Genomic DNA, 14,693 nt, shown 5'->3' with positions numbered 1-14,693 from the left:
ATTATAAAACCGAGATGAGTACCATTCGAAAGTACCGTAGCCACCGTGGGCACAGCAGTACAAACTAAATAAATAAAATCAAGGTTAATCTATGATTAATGTTCATAGTTTGAGTACAGGTCCCACTAAAGTCAAAGTCAAAATCAAAACATTTTTATTCAGTTTAAGCTATAACAATAAGCACTTATGAATGTCAAAATAATCTACCACCGGTTCGGAAAAACCTCTGTTCAGATGAACGAAACTCAACGAGGTATTATATTTTTAAACAGATTTACAATAGATAGACAGGAATAAGCTTATACTAGTCAATGGAAAAAATAACAGATTTTTCTGTAGTAGGTACCTACCAATTAATTAAAAAAATAAAATAAATAAATTTTATTCTCGCCAAAATGAACTAGCTACTGCGCATGAATACGGTTTTTAGGGTTCCGTAGCCAAAAGGCAAAAACGGAACCCTTATAGTTTCGCCATGTCTGTCTGTCTGTCAGTCTCTGTCCGTCCGCGGCTTTGCTCAGGGACTATCAATGCTTCAAAGCTGTAATTTTACATGGATATACTTATTATGAAAACTATCCCGACAAAATAGTACAAGGAAAAATTAAAAAAAATTAAAAAATATATATTTTGGGTACCTCCCATAGAAGTAAAGTAAGGGTTTTTTTTTTCTTTTCCAACCCTATAGTGTAGGGTCTTTTAAATTAAAAGACCCTACACTATAGGGGGTTACTAAGACGATTTTTCGATTCAGTATTTTTTTTGCGAAATATTCAAATTTAAAGTAAACATTTTCATTAAAAACGAGTTTTAGGGGTTTTTAAGCTTTAGGGATAAATATTTTTGAGTTGGTAACTCTGCGCTCGGCCCGCGCGCTGTTTGTGACGACGGGCGACGGGCGCGGGCCCGCGCACGACCCGCGCCCGCGCCCGCGTTCTGTGTGAAGGCGTCCATATACCGCCATGCAAATACGCCCGTCGCGGGCCCGCGCACGACCCGCGCCCGCTCTCTGTGTGTGTTGCCCTTAAATAGATAGGTACCAACTCATTTTCAATAAAATACCCAAACGTACGCTAAAATACCACACATTTCAAGTGAATATAAAAATGTATTGTTTTGCGGGCTTTGATGAACGGTACGTATTGATGATCGAAGTTTGCGGGTGGCAGGACCTTGTGTAGTTGAGTCCGACCGAGCGATACCTACTAGGTTAACACACTTTCACTAATTCTGCTGGTTTCCGCCAACGGAACCCGGTGAAATTATTGACGCAGTATTATTCTGTCTTACCCTAGAGGGCTAAGATCTTCTGGTCTTACGGTTGTTCATATTCATATCATTAGGCTCACTCTCACACCAGTGGTTGACTCGTTCGTTTGCCACCCCTACCTACTTAAGGAAGGGCGGGTATGCAGGAGGACACTGCATGCAGGGGTGTGATCCAATATTAACGGGCAGGCATACACAAGGTTGACAGGTTTGTTAGACGCATTTCCTGATATATTTTTTTTCTTGTATTTAAATAAATCCAATCGACTTTCCTCTGATCGTAATATTTACAGGCTGATCCGAATACGAATGAACCAACCAATGTGCTGATCTGATATGCCAAAAACCTTAATCAATATAAATGCTCCCAGTAAATAACGTGATGTGATTAATTTTAATCATGGATTTATTGAAATATGGCTTGACTTTTCGAAAGATATATGTTTTAGGACATACCTACCTACTTATACTCTGTATCACGCACGTGCGATATACTCATTCATCTCTTCTATCGGTTCCATCCCGTTTTTGACGAAATATGCTTCTTAAGTTGCTGATCTGAAACTTAACTATCTGTCTGTAGGTACCTACAACACACATATATATTATATATCCTACTAATAATATTATAAATGTGAAAGTTTCTGAGTGAATGAGTGAGTGAGTATGTTTGTTACTTCTTCACGCTGAAACGGCTGGACGGATTTGGATGAAAATTGGCGAAAAGTTAGTTTATAACCTGAATTAAAACATAGGATACTTTTTATCCCAATATTCCCACGGGATAGGGATACAATCTTGATAATAACCGCTGGGCTTAGAGTCATGAAATTTGGTATGTAGGTAGCTGGACGTCAGGAATAACACATACGTGACTTTTGACCCGATATTTCCCACGGGATATCTAGGGATAAAATCTTGAAATAACAACCGCTGGGCTTAGAGCCTTGAAATTTAGTATATACATAGGTAGATAGACTTCTGAAATAACACATAGGCTACTTTTATTTCGATATTCCACGGAATAGGGATAAAATCTTGAAATAATAACCGCTAGGCTTAGAGTCATGAAATTTGGTATGTAGGTAGCTGAACGTCTGAATAACTCATAAGCGACTTTTTGACCCGATATTCCCACGGGATACTAAGGGATAAAATCTCGAAATAACAACCACTAGGCTTAGAGCCATGAAATTTGCTATGTGGATAGCTGCACCTCTGGAATAACACATAGGTTATTTTTTATCCCGATATTCCCTCGGGATAGAGATAAAATTTGTCTTTGCTTAGAGTCATGAAATTTGGATAGGTAGTTGGACCTCGAGAATCATAAGCTACTTTTGACCGATATTCCCACGGGATACCTAGGGAAAATCTTGAAATAACAACCGCTGGGCTAAGGCCATGAAATTTAGTATGTAGGTAGCTGGACTTTTGAAATAACAATAGGCTACTTTTATCCCAATATTCTCACGGGATAGGGATAAAAATCTCGAAATAATAACCGCTTGGCTTAGAGTCATGAAATTGGTATATAGGTAGTTGGACCTCGAAAATAACACATAAGCTACTTTTGACCCGATATTCCCACGGGATACCTAGGATAAAATCTTGAAATAACAACCGCTGGGCTAAGAGCCATGAAATTTAGTATGTAGGTAGCTGGACTTTTGAAATAACACATAGGCTACTTTTATCCCAATATTCTCACGGATAGGGATAAAATCTCGAAATAATAACGCTTGCTTAGAGTCATGAAATTTGGTATATAGGTAGCTGGATCTCTAGAATAACACATAAGCGACTTTTGACCCGATATTCCCACGGGATATTTAGGGATTAAATCTCGAAATAACAACCACTGGGCCAGAAATGATATGATTGAATTTTGAATTTGAATTGGGAAAACAATTGTAATTTCATTACTGGGTTTAGAGTCTTGAATTTTGTACAGTTATTCACAACACACCTCAATGAAGACCACGATATAAATTTTAGAAATTTCCAGGGGAATTTTGTAAAATCACGAAAATTTAAATTGCAACTACCAGACCGAATAGTTTACGCGTGCGAAGCCGCGGGTAAAAGCTAGTAATATTATAAATGTGAAAGTTTGTGAGTGAATGAGTGAGTGAGTATGTTTGTTACTTCTTCACGCTGAAACGGCTGGACGGATTTGGATGAAATTTGGCGAAAAGTTAGTTTATAACCTGGATTAAAATATAGGATTAAAAAATCTCGATATTCCCACGGGAGAGGGATAAAATCTCGATTTAACAACCGCTGGGCTTAGAGTCATGAAATTTGGTATGTAGGTAGTTGGACGTCTGGAATAACACATAAGCGACTTTTTGACCCGATATTCCCACGGGATACCTAGGGATAAAATGTCGAAATAACAACCGCTGGGCTAAGAGGCATGAAATTTCGTATGTAGGTAGCTGGACCTCTGGAATAACACATAGGCTATTTTTTACCCCGATATTCCTACGGGATAGGGATAAAATCTTGAAATAATAACCGCTGGGCTTAGTCATGAAATTTGGTATGTAGGTAGCTGGATGTCTAGAAAAACACATATACGACTTTTTGACCCGATATTCCCACGGGATACCTAGGGATAAAATGTCGAAATAACAACCGCTGGTCATGAAATTTGGTAAGCTGATAGCTGCTTTTGATTCTTGGTAGTATGCTCCAATAAATGGGGCCTTATAAAGGGTTAACTATTTTATTCGTAATTATTTTATTTTGGAAAAATGACTTTCTGCCAAGGTTCTTGCGGCGCATTCTTCTTGACGTGTAAAAGTGCCCATTGCGGCCTATTTACTGAATAAATGATTTGAATTTGAATTTGGATAGGGAAAAATTTTGAAATTTCAGCACTGGGTTTAGTCTTGAATTTTGTACAGTTATTCACAACACAACCTCAATGAGGACCACAATATAAATTTTGTATATTTCCAGGGGAATTTTGTAAAATCCCGAAAATTTCAATTGCAACTCCCAGACCGAATAGTTTACGCGTGCGAAGGCGCGGGTAAAAGCTATATCCTATCACTATATCTACAGGTTCAACATTCGCTAATCGCTAGGTAGAGTAACCTTTTGTATTGCATAGATATACCTGTTAAAGGTAAGTAAGTTAAGTTACACGTACCTACACATACTCAACGTATGCGCATGCAGAAATCCACCAAAGCATTATTGTTAAGTCGAGGTGCCACTCCCAGTCTCACTCAAATATTCGTGAGGATTTAGAACTGGGTCAAACCTGTGGCCCTTTTTTCATTCCTCGTTTTCGCGAAACCATATCTCCAATCTTCTTAAAGGCATCTTAAAGGTATCTTATAGTCCATTATGGGTTTAATAATGACCTGTATCTATGCACATACGTGCCGCGGGACACATTAAACATTAATTGCATAGGATAGCTCCATCCATGTGCAACTGAGTGAGTGAGGCTTTTAGGAATATAATGTAAGGCACCGAGGGTTGCCGCTACTAGACATGCGCGTAGTGGCGCTGGCGTCGCGGGCGCGCGGCGCAGCGGGCGGCGCGGCATCGCTCTGCAGTCCCGCGCGCGTCTCCGCACTCGAGCCACCTGTCCTGTCCACCGCGTCCACTCACCTGTTTCTGTGTCCGCACGAATTATATCAAAAACAACACATACACGATGCCGTTCTTCCATTCGATTCGTTTCAGTGTGCTAGTAGCCGTTTAAGTGATAACTTTATCATACAAGTTGGACATCCATAGCCCTGGTAAACAACCGGTCCAGATAGGGAAGCTGCGCCAGCCCGATTACAGTGGAATGCGGCAATTTTAACTACACACTACACAGCAGACTCCTGAACCCGTTCATGAATAGATCTTGCCTTCAAACATCATAAGGTAAGTTTACCTGTCATGTTAACCGTAAACATAGCTAAAGTACAGTGCTTGTATTTACATGATCTTCAAAGACTCCAAATTTAATGTAAGAACCTAAAACTTACAACAGAAAAGAGTGAAGCGAGTTAAGGAGATACCTATTTCGGATTCATCCAACTTGAAATAAGAAACATCGGTGTTTCTATTTACTGAATTTGAACGCAAAATTACAGCAAAGTATGAAATAGCACTATCTGAAACTGAAAAAAGAGCCATGAAATTTATATGACCACAATTTAGATTGAACACATAAACTGGTTCATGTCATGTGGCAGTGGTAGAGACACTGCATTCATTTGATGCATTGATAGAAAGAAATGTTACACAATTGTGACATCCAAACCAAACGCAAACCTTACCTTAGCGTAAGATATCATTTTGGATTTCGAAATTGAACTAAGGTTGGCACTATGTATTTAGAACGTTATGATTACGTGCAAAGTTTACGAAAAGCATCTTTGACTCAGTACCGAAGGCCCCTGTTTTTCATCGCAAAATTGGTACTTCAACAATATTATCTAGGTTCAGCATTTTTATTAAGTAGTTCATTAGTGTTTGATATACCAAAGCTTGATAAGCATTCTCAAATTACGCTGTCATTAGATTGGGAAAATACACTTGCTTACCTACCAATATTATAGTAAAATCATAAAAAAATAATCATAGATTAGATAAATTACATAGAGAAAGGTAAAGAAGTAGGTAACTTGTTGTATACCAAATGCTTGTAGTCTACGTATAAGATAGATTAAGTGAGACAAATCACTTTCTTTTTGGCCAACTGTCTTAATTAATGCCGACTGTGGTATGTTTTCTTTATCCTATGTCATTCTTGTATTACTCGTATCACTATTTCGATACATGCTGTCTTCGTCACACTCACATCAAGTTAGTATAAGTTGGAAGGCGCTGCCGAGTTATTGAACCGACGGTGTGCTTTCGGACAGAACAACCGAGAGTAGGAGGAGCTGCTCTGCTCTCAATTTCTCACGGTACCTACCATACCAATACCTATGAACAAAAAGAAGTTGGTTGGACCTACCTAATCTGAACGATTCGCTGTTCTGGTGCTACAAACATGTAGAACTGTTGAATCGAAAAAAAAGGTACCTACCTATTTAATATGCACGGTTTGTTATAAAAGCTTTAATTTTGAATGTACAGTACAGATCGATATCATTCTCCACTAATAATCTGAACTTTACGCTAGACCATCATTTGATACGAGAAAACGTACCAATAGAATCCATAGGACGCCAATTTTTCTACACAATAGCTTCTCTAATGTGACATAAGCGCCGGCGCTGATAAGAAGCACTAAGAAGGTACAGACAGACAGACAACGCAGAATGCATAGTGAACAAATAACGTTTTCAAAGTATGATTTGGGAACGAAAGAAATCACTATTTATAACATACTAGCGTTTACCCGCGGCTTCGCACGCGTAAATAATTACATACAGCAGTAGCTTATGTGTTATTCCAGACGTCCAGCTACCTACCTACCAAATATCGAAAATACAAACTGAAATATAGATGCATAGAAAAACCAGAAAAATAAGACCATCGCTGGGGGAATCGAACCCAGGTCCTCGGCATTCCGTGCCACGTGCTATACCACTACACCACCATTGGACAGTGATACAGGCACGAATTTCTCCTATGCACCACATATCACAGCTTGTTTGTTTTCTTGTTTAGTCACTTAAGCAGCGATACTAGCGACATCTATGCTGTAGCCCTCATCGGGAAACTTTTAGCACCCCATGGGAACTAACCGCTCACCCGGACAAGAGATGTCGTTAGTAAGCAATCAAATTAAGATTGGTTTTATGGAATCTTTTTGCATTTTTTATTTCAATTCCAAATTTTTTGTTACTTTTACGGTCATCCCGTAAAACCCATATCGAAAATACAAACTGAAATATAGATGCATAGAAAAACCAGAAAATTAAGACTAGCGCTGGGAATCGAGCCCAGGTCCTCGGCATTCCGTGCCACGTGCTATACCACTACACCACCACTGGAAAGTGATACAGACACGAATTTCTCCTATGCACCACATATCTTAGCTTGTTTGTTTTCTTGTTTAGTCACTTAAGCAGCAACACTACACTAGCGACATCTATGCTGTAGCCTTCATCGAGAAACTTTCACTGATTCAGCGATTGCCAGCGCTGGTCTTATTTTTCTGGTTTTATATGCATCTATATTTCAGTTTGTATTTTCGATATGGGTTTTACGGGATGACCATAAAAGTAACAAAAAATTTGGAATTGAAATAAAAATACAAAAACATTCCAAAAAAACAATCTTAATTTGATTGCTTAATAACGACCTCTCTTGTCCGGGTGAGCGGTTAGTTCCAATGGGGATGCTGAAAGTCTCTCGATGAGGGCTACAGCATAGATGTCGCTAGTGTCGCTGCTTAAGTGACTAAATAAGAAAACAAACAAGCTGAGATATGTGGTGCATAGGAGAAATTCGTGTCTGTATCAGTGTCCAGTGGTGGTGTAGTGGTATAGCACGTGGCACGGAATGCCGAGGACCTGGGTTCGATTCCTAGCGCTGGTCTTATTTTTTGGATTTTTCTATGCATCTATATTTCAGTTTGTATTTTCGATATAGGTTTTACGAGATGACCTTAAAAGAAACAAAAAAAAAAATTAAATAAAAAATAGAAAAAGATTCCAAAAAAACAATCTTACATACTTACCAAATTTTATGTCTAAGCCCAGCGGTTGTTATTTCGAGATTTTATCCTTATCCCGTGGGAATATCGGGAAAAAAAGTAGCCTATGTGTTATTCCAGACGTCGCTACCTACATACCGAATTTCATGACACTAAGCTTAGCGGTTATTATTTCGAGAAGTTATCCCTATCCCGTGGGAATTTCGGGATAAAAAGTAGCCTATGTGTTATTCCAGAGGTCCAGCTACCTACATACTAAATTTCAGGGCTCTAAGCCCAGCGGTTGTTATTTCGACATTTTATCCCTAGGTATCCCGTGGGAATATCGGGTCAAAAAGTCGCCTATGTGTTATTCCAGACGTCGCTACCTACATACCAAATTTCATGACTCTAAGCCCAGCTGTTGTTATTTAGAGATTTTATCCCTATCCCGTGGGAATATCGGGATAAAAAGTATTTTATGTTTTAATCCAGAGGTCCAGCTACCTACATACTAAATTTCAGGGCTCTAAGCCCAGCGGTTGTTATTTCGACATTTTATCCCTAGGTATCCCGTGGGAATATCGGGTCAAAAAGTCGCCTATGTGTTATTCCAGACGTCCAACTACCTACATACCAAATTTCATGACTCTAAGCCCAGCGGTTGTTATTTAGAGATTTTATCCCTATCCCGTGGGAATATCGGGATAAAAACGTATTTTATGTTTTAATCCAGGTTATAAACTAACGTGTTGCCAAATTTCATCCAAATCCGTCCAGCTGTTTTTGCGTGAAGAAGTAACAAACATACTTACTCACTCACAAACTCACTCACTTACAAACTTTCACATTTATAATATTAGTAGGATTTCTGCTATAGCTATGCATAGGGCAGAAACATAGTAAGTGCCTGATTTCTGGCCCCACTACATTCTTAGTATTTTCCAAACCCGCCCCAGTTCAAATAAGAAAGAAGTTTCTTCCACTGAACAACATTAAGCCGGAGCAGTTGAATGAAAATCCATTCATACATTTCTATCTAATGGGAAAATAAATACACCATCGTGAGAAACTAAATAAACAGCTTACCCGGTCTGTTTACCCTGATGATTTACCGGGATTTGTACCTGTTATACGTACCGCCTTACTTTTTTTCTCTTTTTTGGGGATTGCTAAAGTAAACACTGGAACATCCTTTACGTAAAAGTACTTTGTCTTTTTTCAGCTCTTAGAATCTTTAAGAAAGCTTAGCTTGTACATATACTATCTTGAGTTATACTATAAGTACAATATAGATATACATTGACAAAGAATAGGTAGATGTTACTCAGTTATGTAAAAAAAAAATCTTGATTTGGCTGTGGCGTAGGCACTAAGTAGGTATGATGTATCCCTGCCCGTACTGCCTGAAAGTTCATAAGTTTTACCAACATTTTGGCGAGTTTGTTTAAAAAGGCACTTGTTCCAAGAAATGTATCAAGTATTTTGTGTAATTGTGATTCATATGAATTAACTAAAACAATGACTTTAAGGTCACGGGTGAGAAAAGTTGTTTTAGTTCATTGATATGGACCTCCGCCTGATTCAATAAATGATTCATATGAAGCAAACATCGAACTCAACGAATTAGGTCGAGCATAGTCATACATAGTACACTCCAGGCCCGAGCTTTAGTCCGGGACCGGAGGGTCGCGTGGCGCCACAACTATTTAAAATTCACACCACGTAACTGTCGCATGTGTGACCAGCCTAAAGATCAACAATCTGTTTCTATTTTCCCTAGTACCTTATTCACTTGCTATATAATATAGGTAAGTATTACAGTAGCTTATTAAAATCTAAGTGTTATTTATCGCATTTCTATAAAGGATCAGCTAGGTGATACTATCATTCTCAACGACTCTACCAGGTTACATACTTGAATATCGTAAGTTAAAATATCTACGGGTAAAATGTCGACGTTCAAAATGTCGAAAATTTAAAGGTAATATCGAAGATTAAAATATCGTAAATTTATATTGTCGAATGGTTAGATAACCTACGTCCAATATATCGAAAATCGAATTATCTACAAAAGTATCACGTGAAAGGGTCGACGGAGCTTCGCTTCAAGCGGAGCTCCTATTCCGAGCAGTTAAGGCGCCTCGACGCAATACTAACCTAACCTAACCTTTATTGACCTTTACAGACATTTCGGTAAAATGATGAATTACCAAAAATATTTGGCTCGGTTAGGTTAGAACCGTGACAACAACAACGCACGAGCCAAGCGAGCGAAGCGAGCAGCGGCCGGCGAGTGCTAGAAATATTCGTGATGTTGTGCCATACTTCCTGGCGGTGACATGGTGTCGCATAAAATTCACTCACATCAAAAAAAAGGTACTAAATTTTACGCTAATTAAAAAAAAATGTAGAAGTCGTGTTTTAAAATTTCTTGTGAATCAGAAAAAATGTACTAAATTCTACGCTAGTTAAAAAAATTGTACTACCCTTAGTTACGAGAAAAAAGTGATCAATATGTCACCGCCAGGCAGGAAGGATACTTTCTGGCGGGCGCTATCTATTCCACTATGTAGCAGTCGACTGTTCAAATTTCTTGTGAATCAGAAAAAAATTACGAGAAATGTACGAAATTGTAGGTACGCTAATTAAAAAAAAAAATGGTCAAGTGCGAGTCGGACTCGTACATGAAGGGTTCCGTAAACAGTTCAGTAAAATTTTTTCTTAAAATTCTTCTAATAGGTATAAGTTTTTTTTGCTGACTGTACTTTGACTGTACTTTCCAAACGAGTCCAAACTCGATGCGGTCGTGTCGTTTATTCACAGTTTCTATGGTCACCCGCTAGCTTTATCATCAGATCAACTCCATGTTGCTCCATGTTGGAATGGAACTACTCTGTCGCATTAGGTCAAGCCTGTAATGATAGATGTAAGTGTGAGTGTGTGTACAATAAATAATAATAATGTTATAATAATATTGTCATCGGATTTATACATGCGTGTAAAATTTTAGCTCAATCGGTTGAAGATATCCACTTCAAATTTGAGTTGAAAGATTCCACCCGAGCAAACATAGTTACATTACACTGCAAATAAATATAATGCTTGTAATAAGTTTTTGTTAATAAAAATATTTTTAATACAAGCTTTTTTGCCGAATGTACTTTTTGTTGACTGTACTTGCATTGTCGTCTAAACTACATATCTGTACCAAATTTCAAGTCGGTACTATTAACTATTGAGGAGTTCCCTCCTGCAGAGACGATCCTGGCAGGACCACCAAGATGTCAGTACCATATTATTGTATTGTCGCCAAATTTACATAAGTATGCCAAATTTCAAGTCGATCGGACCACTGGAAGTGGGTCAAATTTAGCTTCCAAGATTTGACCCAAACAAACAATAAATAAACAAACAGGGCAAGCTAAAGAAAAGCTTCTAAAAGTATTGCCGAAATGTAAGCACTTGTGCAAGTATTTCGAATAAAAAATAATTAGAATTCTCATCCTCTTTGGTTCTGGCTGTTTGCTTCTGAAACCATTGCCCACAACGCGCCGCGCGCGGCTAAAAAAAATAGCTGTCAGCGCGGTTCACTCGCGGGAAACTCGGCGGACTTCTTACGTTGTGTAATTAAATAATAAGAAGCTCGACTAGTGTGAATAAATTTTAAACCTAGTAAATAGTGTTAAATACTTAGGAGCTGTTTCACCATCCATTGATTACCGTTAACCGACGGTTAAATGTGATGCCGTCTCCGTCTATTCGAACAAAACAAATAGAGACGGCATCACACCTAACCGCCAGTTAACACTAATCAATGGATGGTGAAACAGCCCCTTAGTATGATTTTTTTAGTGTAAAAAACAATAGGTAAACAGTGATTAATACGATGTGGATTTGGCGATTGCTTTATCAAAGTTGGCTTCATTGAGGTTTGTGGTTCATAAATTGCTTTATTAATTTTGCACAAAAACGAATAAACCACACAATCAGACAGTCACTATATTATATTATCGAAGCTTTTATAAAACATCATTAAAATCGCAAACTTAAAGGTAAATATTCAAACGACATAGCTACAAATAGCTGAAAATTTCAAGTGTCTAACTTTTACGGCTTCAGAGATAGAGCCCTGTGACAGACGGACGGACGGACAGACAGAGAGACATACAGACAGACATACAGACAGCGGAGTCTCAGTAATAGGGTCCCGTTGGCACCCTTTGGGTACGGAACCCTAAAAAGAGTACTACACGTACTTACGAGAAAAGTGTACGTTCAGGTTCTAAAGAGTTTCTTTTTTTCTACGTGTAATACTTCTCTTTTTAGGGTTCCGTACCTCAAAAGGAAAAAACGGAACCCTTATAGGATCACTTTTTGTCCGTCTGTCTGTCTGTCTGTCAAGACCCTTTTTCTCAGGAACCCGTGGAGGTATCAAGCTAAAATTCATATCAAATACTCAGGTCTACTGTCCCTTGGATCTTTGAAAAAAAATCAAACTTCTAAGCCAACGCAATCCAAAGATACAACCGTTCAAATTTTCGACACTCGCAAGGGAATCAGAACCTACAGGATACCTACTACCTACTTCCCGTGAACTCAGAATCTTAAAATTTGGTACGAGGTACTTCTTAATAGCACGGATAAAGGAAAAATTGCGAAAAGCGTAAATTTTTATTTACATCATATAATAAAAATATTTTTAATAATTTGTACGGAACCCTCTGTGCGCGAGTCCGACTCGCACTTAGCCGGTTTTTTTTTAAATTAGCTTACAATTTAGTACATTTTTCATACATTTTTTCTGATTCACAAGAAATTTGAAAACACGACTGCTACATAATAAAATAGATAGCGCCCGCCAGGAAGTATCCTTCCTGGTGGTGACAGATTGATCAATCACTGTTTTCTCGTAACTACGGGTAGTAATTTTTTTTTAACTAGCGTACAATTTCGTAAATTTTTCGTACATTTTTTGCTTCACAAGAAATTTGAAACGTCGACTGCTTCATAGGGAAATAGATAGCGCCCGCCAGGAAGTAGGTATCCTTCCTGGCGGTGACTGATTGATCATTGTTTTCCCGTAACTACTTATAGTACGTTTTTTTTAATGAGCGTACAATTTAGTACATTTTTCGTACGTTTTTTTGATGTGAGTTTGAATTTTGAATTCCATACGACACCATGTCACCGCTAGGAAGTATGACACATGTGTTTAGATTGATAATATAACAAAGATATAAGAGATATAAATAATGGTTATCGATATTTTTAATCATTCGATATTTTAATCACTCAATCTTTCAATCTTAGACATTTTAACCTTGTTTTAACCATAGATATAACAACTTCCGATATTTTGAACATCGACATTTTACCTGTAGTGCTCTACCAACTGTCACTGCCGTTACGTTACATAATGATACTATACTCTCACTACCGCAAAATTGCTTCGATATTACAATAAACGTTTCTTATTTCTTAAGGGAAACAATAAAAGCAGTGACTAAAGAAAAAGATTTATTCAGCATCCGCAACGGAACGTCTTTTTTGTATGTAAGCAACGGGTTAATAGAACAGCTTCTATTAAACTAATATGCCATCTTTACATTACCAGCAAGTTATGCAAAATCGAGCGACAATTTACAAACAACAATTAATGTAACTCTGCTTACCGATAAATATATTATCTTCAAAATTGATGACTTGGCGACTAATATTGTAAGTGAGCTACTTTTTTTTTGAGCTTCAATATCCGTCTACTAATTTAATCAACATCAACCCCCAAGAAAGAGCATGTATATACATGTTTATGCACATTTAGATGTTCCCAAATCTATGATATTAATGATGATGCCATTTTTTGAAACTTTGGGATGTATACATATATATGCACTTGACTGTACGGATACACAATTGTATTTTTAACCGACTTCATGTAGCTAAGCAATCAAATTTGCTCAGATATTTAGGCCATTTAGTTGACCATTGATGGTTACTTTTGATGTTGACAAACTAGTAAAGAAGTAGAGTCCTATAATCTGTCGGAGTTTACTGTACCTAGTGGAGTCTTATGGACGTACCGAACCAGCAATATACAGGGACAAAAACGACTTCTCTTACTGCTAATCATTTAGATAATTTAAGCAGCGTCCACCAGAGTTCGCAACCCATCCTCGCACATTATTGGTGGAAACGCTGCTTCAGACATCAACGCTTCACTCAAGTAAAAATTTTGTTATATGAGCTAAATAATCTTAGTTAGAATAAACTACGAACTAAATGAACTAAAATATGGACCTCCGCAAAGTAACGCCTGATTCAATAAATTATTTAGTTAGAATATTTTTTTCTTCTTGGTAATTGTACTTGCTTACTAATTAAATACCCACCTACTTAGTAATTCACCTGTATAAAACTATACTTAATTAATCATCAGGCAGCATTCTTACCTATTTGTATGCAATGTGCCACTAAAACAAAAAATATTTACAAATAAAAATCAAGGAAATTATTTGTCGTGACCGCCACGTTAACCAGAGGGGAAATTCTCATTTTATGTACATACGTGTAATTATGTCGGGCAGGCGGAATGCTTAATGCCTTCAATTAAAATTAAAATGATCGTGAGAATGGATTTGTTACGATTCACGCAGTGCGGCTACGATCATTACAACCCTCGGTATTGGTCGGGGACGATTTGGGCTACCTTCAGCTCATTACAAATAACTTACGTGCGCATCCTACGAAGTTTTACTGACCATTGTTTGCCACTGAATGTGATTATTTGAAGCCAGGCAAGTATATGCGTTTTTTGTGT

The 14,693-nt window shown here is 37.8% G+C and overlaps 1 protein-coding gene across 1 annotated transcript in view; it reads left to right on the top strand.

The window, feature by feature from the left end:
• The first annotated feature begins 4,853 nt into the window (after positions 1-4,853).
• Positions 4,854-14,693, top strand: part of tutl (immunoglobulin superfamily member turtle) — a 93,739-nt gene continuing 83,899 nt past the window's right edge. Inside the window, exon 1 of the mRNA XM_074093306.1 lies at positions 4,854-5,163. The gene's annotated coding sequence lies outside the window, so the exon portion shown is untranslated. The remainder of the gene's footprint in view (positions 5,164-14,693) is intronic.

Source organism: Choristoneura fumiferana, chromosome 10 (genome assembly GCF_025370935.1).
Source record: "Choristoneura fumiferana chromosome 10, NRCan_CFum_1, whole genome shotgun sequence".
Classification (NCBI taxonomy): domain Eukaryota; kingdom Metazoa; phylum Arthropoda; class Insecta; order Lepidoptera; family Tortricidae; genus Choristoneura; species Choristoneura fumiferana.
This window is presented reverse-complemented; position numbering and strand designations above follow the sequence as displayed.